The sequence below is a fragment of the Phoca vitulina genome, unplaced genomic scaffold, assembly GCF_004348235.1.
Source record: "Phoca vitulina isolate PV1807 unplaced genomic scaffold, GSC_HSeal_1.0 scaffold16, whole genome shotgun sequence".
Taxonomy (NCBI): domain Eukaryota; kingdom Metazoa; phylum Chordata; class Mammalia; order Carnivora; family Phocidae; genus Phoca; species Phoca vitulina.
The window spans coordinates 16,208,364-16,222,703 of record NW_022589719.1 but is presented as its reverse complement, the minus strand read 5'-3'; positions in this window follow the sequence as shown (position 1 = coordinate 16,222,703).

Here is a 14,340-nt window from a genome sequence, read left to right as displayed (position 1 = left end):
ATCGAGCCCCACATCGGGCTCCCTGCTCAGCGGAGAGCCTGCTTCTCCCTCTCCCTCCGTCTGCCGCTCTGCCTGCTTGTGCTCTCTCTCTCTCTCTCTCTGTTAAATAAATAAATAAAAATCTTTAAAAAAAAAAGAAAAAAAAGAAAGAGCAAAGATTAATGTCCTTTCAACATGTTTTGAAAGCAACTGGTTTGGATAGGATAGTTTTGTTTTTGTTTTGTTTTGCTTTAAATGTGCTTAATGTTTGGGGGCCTGTTTATATGTCACTTATATATATTCTGTATCTTTTTTTATAATAGTCTCACCATGTATTCAATATGGATAAGATATTCTTCATTAGAAAGCAGGTAAAAATTTGCATCTTTCATCATATGTTCACATTATTTTCCTTCTAAGCAGTAATTACAGTGCTGGAAATTTCTCTCTGGAGTCATTTATCACAGGCAGATCTTAAAATAAATATTCAATTTGCACATTCTTCTCTCTTTAATTTTTTCTGTATAAACCAGTGGATTATATATTCCATCATATTTTATTGTCTGGAATAGCTGAACAAGAAAATATACAATTTGTGCTCCTGCACCTCAAGGGGAAATTGATTATTTCAGCTCAATATCCTCTGAGGTAAAACCCAGAATGTTTTTCTTTTTCTTTACAGACATAGTCATTATTTTATTTTTTTGCAAAGAAGATACACTTAATATAGTAATTAAAACACTACAGTAGGAGTAAGTTCAGTTCTAGCTTTGGCTATGCTGAATATTGGTTCTAGTTCTGTTTTGCAAATAACCCTCCCTCATCAGCTATAAATTGTGTTTTCTTTCATCAATAACATGAAACCAACACTAGTTGTTTATTTCATCCTACATGAATGTTTAGAGCATGGATGTGAATGTGACTCTGTTCTTTTCAGAAAATATATTTGGTACTGACATTCTACAAATGTCATTAGCTGGCATTTATTTTCTCTGGGAAAAAAAGGAAAGAAAAAGAAAAACATTGCAATTCTCCAGGTCTACCAAGAAACATGCCTTTGTGTAATCTATATAACATGTACATTTTTTTCTTAGAATTCTCATACTGTGATTTCTTCTACATTATGTCAATTATATGGGCAGCTAGACAGTGAAATTCCTAAAAAATACACAGGAGTAATGATAATCTGAGAAAGCTGGAGTAGTTAAATGTGATACCAAAAACCAAACTACCTGAGTCTGAAATGACATTACCACTTATGAGCTATGTAATGGTGAACAAATTATTTAATTGATTTCTCTGTGACTCAGTTTCTTCATTTGCAAAATAGGCATAACAATAAAACTGGTATCACTGGATTGTCATGAGAGTTAAAGTAGTTAATATAAGGTGCTCAGAGGACACCTCGTAGTATTAGCGACACGTTATAAGCCCTCTCTATTACCTAACATCTATTGTGTGCTTAAGATGTTTCTAAGAACTTACTGTGGAGGACCTCATTTAATTCTCAGAATACAACTACAAAATTCTGTTTTCATTCTTATTTTACCAATAGTGACCAAATCCTTTGCCTGAGGTTGCATGGACAGTGAGTATAGAACCTGGGTCTCATCCAGGGTGCTGGGCTTTAGAGACCAGTTCCTTACCTGCCACAACATTCACTCCCACGTGGGACAGGTGATCAGAATGAACTAAAATCAGAATAATTGAACTGATGCAGTGTGAAGTCATAAACTGAATCCATGATCTCATAAAGTATTTGGTGGAATTTTATTTTTAACTACTGTATTGAGTATTAAGCTACTAATGCTAAGACATTAAAGCTTTCTAGAGGCCTAAGAACTCAGTCAAAAAGCAGAGATTCTAGAGACGTCAAATACATTTATTAACTTGCTAAACATTTAAACTGTGGCTTATATGTTTTTAATATTTTTTAGAGTCAAAGACCTAAATGTTTAGGAGTCAAAGACCCTTAAAGAATCTGAAGACAGACATAGACATTTCCACCCAAAAAGACATACATACATGTACAATTTAGAATATAATTTTAGGTGTTTCTAAGCCCCCTGAGACCCATTCAGTCACTCCAGGTAAGAAGCCATGACTAATATACTATGAAAAGAACTATCTAGCACCCTTGCTGTGTCTCACCTAAAAACTCAATGTGTCAAGACAGAGAGACATAAAAACGCATCTACTTGCAAATTTATATTAGCCCACATCTTTCAGAAACTAAGCCTGAATAATAAATGCTTTAAGCTGAAAGGAAAACAAACAAAACCAAAAACCTTCCTTTAACTATAGTCTCATCATACAACTTTTAGAATTTCTAAGTCAAAGTATGCTCACTTGGGGACAGTATTCCTGTTTGTTTGTTTGTTTTTTCCAAGAAAGTTTTTAAAGAATAGTCAATGGAAGCAACTTATTCCCTATGATTTTTGAAAAATTGGCAAGGCTCACTACTCCCATTCTGGTTTATTTGGGGAACTTAGTGTGTAACTCCCTGAAGAAGTGAAGTAAGTTATCATCCACATTACCCTTCGCAGGGCAGGTTGCCATCTGACTCAGGTCCTTATTTCATTTTAATGACGAAGAAGACTGTAAATTCCAAAGGGTCTTACAATCTCAAGCATCCTGGCACATCTCTTCAGTGTAATAGGCAAAGTTTTCCTCATATCCCAGGCAAAGAATATCACCCTAGAAATTTTAAGAAGGAAAATGAGATTCTCTTAGAAAAAAAAATGTGTGATTGTCATAGTTTGTGGAAAATGTATTTCTCCAATAGGAGACCCTATTCCAAAATATAGGATATTTTGTGTAAAAATAAGGATGAAGGGATTTTGAGAATTTTTTTTGTAAAGGGTAATATAGGTCCCATGGTCTGTCACTAACTAACTCTATTCTTACCCATCAAAAAAGCAATAACTATTTAGTACTTCTGAACTACAATATTAAATAATACATATATTCACATATTTATATTAAATTTAGTGCAGTATTTGTATACCCCAAGACTAGCTATGAAGATTTGTCATTTCTTTCCTAATCATTCATTATGAAAATTTCAAACTTACAGGAAAGGTAAAAGAATCGTTTATTATTTTATTTGTTTATTTGATAGAGAGTGCACTCTCACTCAGGAGGGGCAGAGGGGGAGGGAGAGGGAGAAAGAATCTGAAGCAGACTCCACACTGAGTGGGGAGCCTGATGCGGGGCTCAGTCCCACAACAGCAAGATCATAACCTCAGCCAAAACCAAGAGTTGGACACTTAACTGACTCAGCCACCCAGGTGCCCCTCATTTATTTTTTTTAAAAAAATGTTTACTGAGTTCCCATTAAATACAAGGCAAAATAATTAATTTGCACCTGCTTGAGAAGATATGACATATTCATAGGAAATGATAACAATCAATAGAATCAGAAAATGTATTTTGGCTAACTCTTAAGAGTAACACAGAGATCCAGAGGTAGGACACGGCCATAACTCGGTTAATATGATTCACACGAGTTACAGTGTTGTAACAGACCCATAGGAACTGTTTTAGACTATTTTAGAGGTCCTATTTCATGGTACTGGCATGCACGTAAAACCATTAGCATGCACGCATGCTCACATGCCTACCTGCACACACATACACTGGGTTTGACGGTTCACTCTATCCTTCCCCAGGAAGGCATGGGAAAATAGCAAAGGTTTTCCTCCACTGTGTGGATGCAGGGTACTCTAAATGAATATGATCACTATGCAAAAACACATGATTAACTTTAAAATACCATTAATTTGAAAACAGACTTGGGACTCTACCTTGTTACTCTTAACAGATTAAGTTTATAAAGAAAACATTAAGATTGCCAGTTATTTGGCATTGTGTGGTCTCCCACTAACATGTTTATGGGTATTGTTACATGCAAAATGCTGAGAGAGATGTTTACTTAAAAGAAATGTGTTAAATTGGGAACTCTGCAATCATTTTCAGTGAAGAAGCAGGATGCATTTGAAGACTTCGGCACAGTGTTCTTTAGTTTTAGCACTGATTCAAAGTAAAGATTACAGTTTGTAAAAATCTTTTTTTGATAGAAAAGTAAGAGAAACTAATATGAGTGAATGTAGTCTCACTACATTTAGGGATGCTCTTACTAAAAATAAGGTAATGCTGAGTTCTTCTGGTTATTTGCACCAGATAGATCAGAGTTAGCTATCCTCCTTCTGTGACGTTTATTATACTATTTCTGAGGGGTAGGGGCATATAATTAATAGGACCCATTATAGTAGCATCTGAATAAAAATTTTTCTTGTTCCCTCAGTTGACTACTGGGAAAAAGTTACGGTAATGTCTAACCATGATATTTTGTACTTATTTTTACTCCTCTTTAAAGAATACATTTTACCTAAAACTAGTAAAAGTAGGACAATTGAATAATCACATTTCACTATTGACAATTCACAAAAATTGAATGGGTGTTGTGCTGTTATGCAGGTTCTCGAGTAGGAGACTGTGGGTTTAAATGCCTACCCAAGCATTTATAAGCTATAAGACTTTTGGCAAATTAACATCTCAAAAAATGAACTTTGTAATTTATAGATTAGAAGTGATAACAGCATTTATCTCAAAAGTTTGTGGGGGCACCTGGGTGGCTCAGTCGTTAAGCCTCTGCCTTCAGCTCAGATCATGATCCCGGGGGTCCCTGCTCAGCGGGAAGCCTGCTTCTCCCTCTCCCACTCCCCCTGCTTGTGTTCCCTCTCTCACTGTGTCTCTCTCTGTCAAATACATAAATAAAATCTTAAAAAAAAAAAAAGTTTGTGGCAAAAAAGAAATGGCAGATTATATGAAAGTGCTCATACAGTACTTGTCATATAGTAAATAATAAATACTGGATATTGCTATTAGATATGTGCACCCCAGGATTTTTTTCCCATCTAAAGATATCCAGTTATTGCCAGGTCTTTACCAGCTACTTATTTAACCATAATAATGCGTAATGAAATTACTAAATTGGAATGTATTCAGTGTCATTCCTCAGCAAGGAATTAGCAAAACAATGAAAGCTAGAGGCACAGACTCTGGAACCAGACTGTATTTACAACGCCCCAACTCTGTTATTCATTAGCTGTGAGACTCTGAATAGATCAACAACTCTGATGCTTCAGTTTCCTCACCTAATGTAATAGAGATAACATGCAACCACCATTTTTTGTTGCTATAAAGATTGGAAACATTTCTGTTTGAACAACCCTAGAACAGTGCCTGATATTTAGTAAACATAACTTAAGTGTTTGGTAAGTAAATGCAAGCAACTGAAATATTTTGTGGGTCTTTTCCTGCATTAAATATTGTGTCTAAGTTTCAAATATACTCAATACAAATATATTACATGTGCATGAGACAGACTAGAAACTTCATGTGTAGCCAGCCTGAATCATATGCTTTTGTGCATACAAGTAAAATTCTGAAGCTCAAATGTAGAATCACTAGGACGGACCCAATTCTATAGACTGCTTGGTTTGGCACCCACTCTACTTAGGATGCCCTAGGGCCATATTCATCATCATAAACAACCCCACTATATTCCTTTGGCTCAAAAAGTATTATTACTTATTTAAATAAGAAATAAGGGAGAAAAGCTCATTTGTTTTCTTTGAATATACCCTAACCAAAAAGCTGAATAAATCAACCTCTCAAATAGTCATCAAGCATCATCTGAGTACTATTCAAACCTATAAATGAGGACTGCAACTTCAGAGCATCCTTTCCTCTAGTGCATAGACCTCAGGGTACTGAGTCCTTGCAGCTGACAAATCTCACTGTGTCTGCTTTTCATAGTTTATAATTCTCTTATTTAAAAAAAAAAACTTAGATTTTTTTTATGCTTAGTGTTTTATTTGTAGGTGATGTAATTTCAGGCCTCAAATTATTCATGTAATCTAAATTCCTTAAAATCACCAAAAAATTGTCATTTGTTTTTTTAAAAAATTATAGTATGATAAAATGCTAGGGAGGGAAAATACTAAGACTTTTTTTTTTATTTTATCACTCTGTTTCCAAGTCTATAATAGTTTTCCAATAAATTGAACTGATATACTCACATAAAATGGGTTAGCTAAGTTAAAGTGCTTTAAGAAAAACTGTGTGTGTGTGTTTCACAACACATGATCATCTGTCATATGCAAGAAATTAGTCTTCTCAGATCCTTCTGATCATTCTGTTTTCTCTTCCTCCAAATCACTGGAGAATTCTTTAAGTCTGAAGATGTTCAGGGATCATTACTTTTATGAAAGATAAATTGCTGATTGAGGCTGAAGAGCTTCTTCTGGCCCAAAGCAGTATCTAAAGCTGTCATTGTCTGTCATTATCCCGATTAAAAAATCATAAAATGGCCACTATAGAGGATTGCATCTAGTGTTCTTGTTCATACACTTGTTCAGAGTATTTTTAAATGGAAAAATGGATAAAACTTCTCTTGAGAACATTTGATAGCCACGCAAAATTATAATTTCTCAAGATATTGGAATGTTCTCAGAAGAGCCATTCAATAAAACTGAAAAGTCCAACTAGAGGTTAACTGTATCTGTAACTGATAAAAAGCATACACTCTCATACACATATATAACTGATATTTATGACACAATCCATTAATTCATTGTGAATATTTATTGAACGCAAAACATACAACAAATGTGATAACTTATTGAAAAAGAAACAGGCACCATCTTTTCTCAAGAAATTGAGTTCATGTTAATTCTTGCTAGTAAGTTTCTATGTCAGTGGGAAAAAACCTATTTCAAACTTTAACCAACTACTTGAAAGTTACAGAACTTTTCATATAATGGCCTCAGCTACAACTCAGTGGCACTTAAACAAGGTTGAACCATTCACTTAACAGCATGTTCAGAGATTTTTAAAAATGTCCCTGTTAACATTAGATGCATGTACCTCCCCTGCTTATACTGGGTTTTCTGCCCTCTTCCATTATTATAAGCTCTGTAGAGTCAGGGATGTTTGTTGTATGTGTCAAAATATTCTGCTGTTGAACACTACATTGTACCCATAGGCACTCAAATAAGTTTGAGTGATAAAATCCTGTCTCTTTTAGTATCTATGCAACTTCACACCTTTCTGGATTTGTCTTTTTTTTTTTTTTTTTGGTGATACAGCATAGTGACTGGAATATGCCTACCCAGAGTCAGACACTCTCAACTGGAATCTCACTTCTGCTACTTACTGGCTGTGATACTGTGGACAAGCTCCATAAATCCTGTGTGTTCAGTTTCCCTACTGATAAAAGGAAGATAATAATAGTACCTCTTTCAGGGGCTTGCTGTGAGGATTAAATAAATAGCACACATAAATGGTTTTTTTTTTTGTATAGAAACTGGCACATTTTAAGTCTCCAATAAGTGCAACCTGTTATTATTATATTTCCGGTCTAACGTTTGGTCTGTGACCTTATACTACAAGAAATAACTTATGCTCACTGTCTGGCTTTTCCTAAGCCCGGTCCCTGGAATACCACTTGAAACAAGGTAGATAAGCCTATCTTGCCCCTCTTCAAATGAAGACAGAATTAGATATTTTAAGGTTGTGAATTGATGCAATATAAAGCATCTGCTCAGCTGCTCTGCTGTGAGCGGAGGGGCCAAGAGGAAATAGGTTTTCAGAAGTTCAGTGAGACTAGATTATAAAACATACATGATACTAGACTATCACGACTCATGGAAAGTTACAAAAGGGGGATGCCATATGAGTTCAGGTATTTAAAGAATTTATGGTAGCTTTTTCTATCGTGTGAATTAGTACAAATGATTGTGGCCAACACTGTGGAGGAGGGAGTAGGTGGAAACAGGAAATTTTGCAAAGGTAGCTTTCACCATGTGTGAGATTATTTACACAGTAAGGCTTCACAAATGCAAATGTCTGTATGGGTCTCACTTACACACAACCATATTTGTTAAAACACAAAGAAAACCAAGAAATTAACAAGGGAGCTATCTCACCTAAAAGCATTTAAATTCAATTAAAAAATTAAAAAGGCAGTTGCAGCCTTAGAAAATCATAACCCCCTCCTATCTTCTAAGACAGCAAGAGGACAATTACAAAATGAAAAGAAGGAAATGAATACAAGGGATATCTTCAGGGAAAAATCAGTATGACCTGATGCCTAGGTGTATAAGAAGAATTAGAATGAGGTATGTGTCAATGATCATAGCAACATTTCCAAACTTGCATTGCAGGAAAATGATGGAATTGGAGGAAGAAATATTAAAAGTGGTCTACTTTAGCAGGCTTTTTTGGTTTCTTGTGTCTTTCCCAGCTAACCAGTTATAACATATATTCCAGCCAAGATTTTTAATTGAGATGGTACATTATCATACTTAGCATCCCAAAATAGGAACTATTTTTTACTAAATAGAAGTTTCTCTAGACCAGACATGTTCCCAGAATATATTTAAAATTTTTAAAATCTCTGCAACTAATCTCACTGTTAGCATCCTCTTTCATCTGGAGTTGTTTATCACCGAATCAACATCATATTTTTTCTTCTATAAGGCAGTTTTACTGAGGCTTAACATTTGATGTTACTAAATGAAAGTGATACACGACTCTTAACAAAATGGAAAAAACCAATCTCCAAACTCCATTTTAAATAAATAGAGCTTACAACCCCTTAGCGAGATGAATAAGCTTTTTTGCTTTATTGGCTTTTGACAAAGTTGTAGATGCAAACATGGATTGGCTGATGCAGCAGAAATTCTGCAGTTTAGTAGTTCTAAGATTATTATATTGCACTTGCTAAAATACACACACAACATCTAATATTTTATGAAATTAAATATGCCCTGCAATTTTCAGTAAAATGCTCAAAGATACATTTCTATATGCAGATGCTCTTTCAGAATAATTTTACCTGGCTAAACAGCCATGAAGTAGTTTTATTCTCTCATGATTCCTTATTATGAAGATATCTCTTGTATAAACAGACATTACCTTTTTCCTACCTGAATCATTCAGTAGTACTATAACTTGATATTTGTATCAACAGTCAACAATTTGGTGAGGAGAGCTAGATCATGCCAAACAGGTATTTATTTATTTATTTTTCCTGGGAATTAGTATTTTATTTTTTTTAATTTTTTTTTATTATGTTATGTTAATCACCATACATTGCATCATTAGTTTTTGATGTACTGTTCCATGATGCGCTGTTTGTGTATAACACCCAGTGCTCCATGCAGAGTGTGCCCTCTTTAATACCCATCACCAGGCTAACCCATCCCCCCTCCCCCCTCCCCTCTAGAACCCTCAGTTTGTTTCTCAGAGTCCATGGTCTCTCATGGTTCATCTCCCCCTCCGATTTCCCCCCCTTCATTTTTCCCTTCCTGCTATCTTCTTCTTCTTTTTTTTCTTAACATATAATACCAAACATGTATTTAAATGATGTTTACAAGAGAGGTATTTTATGTCTTAGAATATAACGTTACATGGAAAAGCAGAATACAAAACTGTATACACAGTGTGGTGATTTTAGGACACGGCTTCAAATTATTTAATATGTTTGCCACCCGGAGGGAAGGTCTAAAACCCATCCTCTTGGATCTGGATGAGCTCGTGACTGTTTCAACCAACAGACTGTGGAGGAAGTGATGCCATGTGACCCCTGAGACTGGGTCAGAAAAGACCACCCTCCTGAGCTGCCATGTCAGAAGTTAGACTACTCTGAGACTATTGCCGTGGAGAAACCACATGAGGGCCCTTTGATGGACAGTCACAGGTGAGGAGAGAAGCCATCTTGGAACTGGACCAGCCCAAACTGTTCTAGTCCTCTCCCATCTGAGGCTCCCTACCTGAGGACCCAGCCACAGTAGAACACTGGAAAGCTGACCCACCTATGTCCTTTCTAAATTTCTAAACCAAATCCTTTTGCACAATAAAAGGTCTGTCTTACATGCAGCTGCTGTGCTGCAAACAGCTCACATCAGCTCTTGAGAAACGAGTATTAAATTTCCAGGAATTCTGAAAGCAAATTGTGGCAGAGCCTTTCAAAAAACTACAGTTTAACAAGTTATATTAAAAACAAAGTAAATACTCAAAACCCATTACTATTTAATTATTTCACTACCTCAAGGTGGAGATTATGCCTTGAATTTACTGTTTCCTGTAATTCCTACCAAATTTATCGTATTTCCATTTAAATAGTAATGTATTCCATTTTTATGGTTATAATCTATTAAGTATTTGAACATCATTCCTGATTATGACTCAGTCATGATGAGATTTATAATAATTTACCAATCTATCATCAAAAGATTAAGTCCTTTTAGGTATATGTACAGTGTTAGAATATGGAGAGAGAAATTAAGAGGTGGCAGAGAGAAAAAAAAAATTTTTTTTTCTTCTTAAGAACTTCAACCAACTAGTACTCAGCTGAATAGGTAATATCTATTAGTATCTAGTAATTGTTTTAATGAACATGCAACAACTTTTTAGTAGAAATTCTTCATATTGTACATCAGTTACATCCACTTAAAAATCCATATACTTCTTCTAAATGACCCTTTAGCCCTGATAGAAAATACTTTGCCAAACTAAACCCATGTGAAATCTAATTTCACTTGAGCTTCTTATGAAATTAATTTTAATGCCTAATCAGACGGTCTTCATGCTGACAAAATCCACACTGAAGTTAATGAGACAGGTGTCTCCAAGGAGTATCTGAAATTTTTATTCTGCTCAAACAGCAGTAGTTCAAAGATCTTGGTTTTAATACTTTCCCCTCCACCAACCTTTACTAAAAAAAGAAAAAAAGAAAACCTCAAATATGTTAAAACTAAATCTATGTGAAAGATGAGGTAAAAAGTTAATGTTAGGTTCCCAACATTAAAAAGAATTCCCTGACAAAACTCATTTATTTTCTTTATATTTTATAAATAATTATCTTTGGAGCACCTGGGTGGCTCAGTTGTTAAGCGTCTGCCTTCAGCTCAGGTCATGGTCCCAGGGTCCTGGGATCAAGCCCCGCATCGGGCTCCCTGCTCAGTGGGAAGCCTGCTACTCCCTCTCCCACTCCCCCTGCTTGTGTTCCCTCTCTCGCTGTGTCTCTCTCTGTCAAATAAATAAAATCTTTAAAAAAAAATTATCTTTAATTCAAATATTTGAGACCATATTTTTATGTTTCTTTCATCTCAAAAATGTTGAAATCACACATCCTAATGCGTGACTTGTTCTGTTTAAAAAACACAGAATAAAAAAAAAACAAACAAACAAGAGAATGGATATAAGGTATTTACTACAACTTTTTGATAACTCATTATGTAACTGACTTCCATTGCCAAGGTCAGTGATTTATTTTCTGTGGAATCACAGGATCTCACCAAGGTGTTTCAAAGATTACTCAAAATTTGTGATGTAAGTTATATTTTAAGTTTGTAAATATTTTATAAGCTTTAATTGAAAAAAATTCATAAACATTGCAAACATTGGATGCAATATTTTATTTTATATACAGACTTTAGAATTAACCTTCTCATGCTGTGTATTTGCATGTAAACTTGGTAAAAATATATTGTTAGTCTAAAATACCTTTTAAAAATGAATAACTCTATATATCAACTATGGTAAAAATGTTTGGAAGATGCTCTATTATTGCAGATAAGATTTAGATATATCTGTTCAGTGCGTGTCATGGCTTAGCAGTTACGCTTCTATCACACAACAGATGCTCAGACCATTTAAAATACCTTGAGGATGCAAACTACTAGAGTCTGACTTTACATTTATGAAATTTGTGACCTTTTATATTTTAATATTTTATTTGTAAAATCATGCTACAGAAGAAATGAGTAATCATAAAATAACAAACAGCATCTGAACTCATATCAAACAAATGAATCAGAAATAGGATTAAAGCAAGATGTCAAAAATTCTCACAAAATGTCCAAATGACTGTGTTTGGACTTAATGTGCTTTTGTGCATGATTTTGCAAAATAGTTTTATATTCTCTGCAAATTAAAGCATCTTTAAACAAAACACAGTAAACTAAAAGATAAGACTTTATATCTTCAAGAAAAGCTTACGGTTGAATGTGTAGTTGAAATGTTCCCATAAAGAGAACCCCAGACTTAAATGGCTTCTCTGGTCAATCCTAACCAACAATAGGTAAGAAATAACACTAATTCTTTGCAAATTTTTCCAAAAAATGAGAAGGAGAGAATATCCCCACCTCATTTTTGCAGTCCCACATTGCCCTAGCACAAAAGATGAAGACCATGAGAAAACTACATTTCAAAATGAACATAGATGCAAAAATGAAGACAAAAAACTTAGTAAATAGATTGTAAAAATATTTTAAATGATAATGGATTATGAGCAAGTGGAATTTATCCCAAGAATGCAAAGTCTGTTTAACATTTCTAAGTGCCCATCAACAGATAATGGGATAAAGAAAATGTGACATTCGCGTATAATGGAATATCATTGAGTCTTAACAAAGAAGGAAATCCTGCCATTTGCAACACCATGGGTGAACCTGGAGGACATTTTGCTAAGTGAAGTAAGCCAGACACAGAAAGACAAATACTAAATGATCTCAATTACATGGGAAATAAAATAGTCAAACTCATAGCAGCAGAGAATAGAATGGTAGTTGCCAGGGGTTGGAGAGAAAGGGAACTGGGGAGGTGATGGTCAAAGGATATAAACTTGCAGTTACACAAGATAAGTAAGTTCTGGAGATCCAGCACACAACACAGTGTCTGCAGCTAACAGTATTGCATTATCTATGCAAAACTCACGAAGAAGGCAGATCTTATGCTAGGTGTTCTTACCACACACACACACAAATAATAACAACAATAATAAATAATAATAATAATAATAATGGAAGTGGAAGGAAACTTTGAGAGGTAATGGACATGTTTATGGCCTTGATCATGGTGATGGCTTCATGAGTATAAACTTATCCCCAAACTCAAATGGTGTATATTAAATATGTACACCTTTTCCATGTTAATCGTACCTTAGTAAAGTGGTTTAAAAAATAAAATTTAAAAAAATTAATCACTGTCATTTACCATATTAAGAGAATGAAAAATATATCAATAGTTGCAAAATAAAAAATTTGAACAAAATCCAGGTCCAATTCCTGATAAAAACTCTTAGCAAACCAGGCGTGAGAGAGAACATTCTCAACTTAATAAACAGCACTATGAAAAACCTACAGCTAGTGGCATACTTACTGCTAAAAAATATAATACTTTTCCCCTAAGGTCAGAAATAAGACAAGGAAGTCTATTCTCATCACCTACTAAACTCAGTGCTAAAATATAAACTTCGTTATATAAGGAAGTTTCTCAACTCTGTGACCTCAGTACTTAGAACAACCCCTGGTAGATGGCAGTTAATAATTTTCATGAAAGAATGGAAAAACAAATATTGTTAGTTTCACAAATATAACAGAGAGCAACAAGATACAAAATACATAATGTGGAGGGTTGGAAGAAATAAAGATTAAATTTATTTGAAATAATTATATAATCCAATATAGAGATATTTTGACTCTCTCCATATGTTTGTTTCACATAATGTCCGTATAATGATGAATAGGAAAAAGATTAATTACCTTCTTAAAATGTGATAAACAAAAGTAGATAAATGTGTGTTTAAATCATTTATTAACATACTATTTATTAAGTAAGCAATGATGCCTGATAGCAATAGCAAGAAAACTATGAAAAGAGTAGCTCACATAAAAGCAGTTATCAAAATTACTCGTCATCTTTGTTAAACTGAGAAGTATAGGGGCGCCTGGGTGGCTCAGTTGTTAAGCGTCTGCCTTCGGCTCAGGTCATGATCCTGGGGTCCTGGGATCGAGCCCCGCATCGGGCTCCCTGCTCCGCGGGAAGCCTGCTTCTCCCTCTCCCACTCCCCCTGCTTGTGTTCCCTCTCTCGCTGTCTCTCTCTCTGTCAAGTAAATAAATCTTTAAAAAAAAAAAAAAAAAAAAAAAAAAACTGAGAAGTATAACAGCTTTCCAACAGCTTCCAAATGAATTTTACTTAATGCCACATTTATTTCAGTATTTAGACTCGTGTAATCAAGTAGGTAATGTAGTCTGGGATTTCCATTTATTTATTTATTTTTACTGAAATATTGAAGCACGTCAAAGTTCTATGATTAATATTTCAGATAAAAAAGTAAATCGCCATAATCTTTTGCCAACAAAGCTGAGTGTCTGTCTTATTAAATATGGTTACAGCAGCATGCATGCATAGATTACTGAGAGGTTTAATTGGCTAAATGAGCCCAATGCAATATTGGAGAACTGTGAGTTACTACTCTTTGGAGCAGATACAAATCTCAGCCTGTG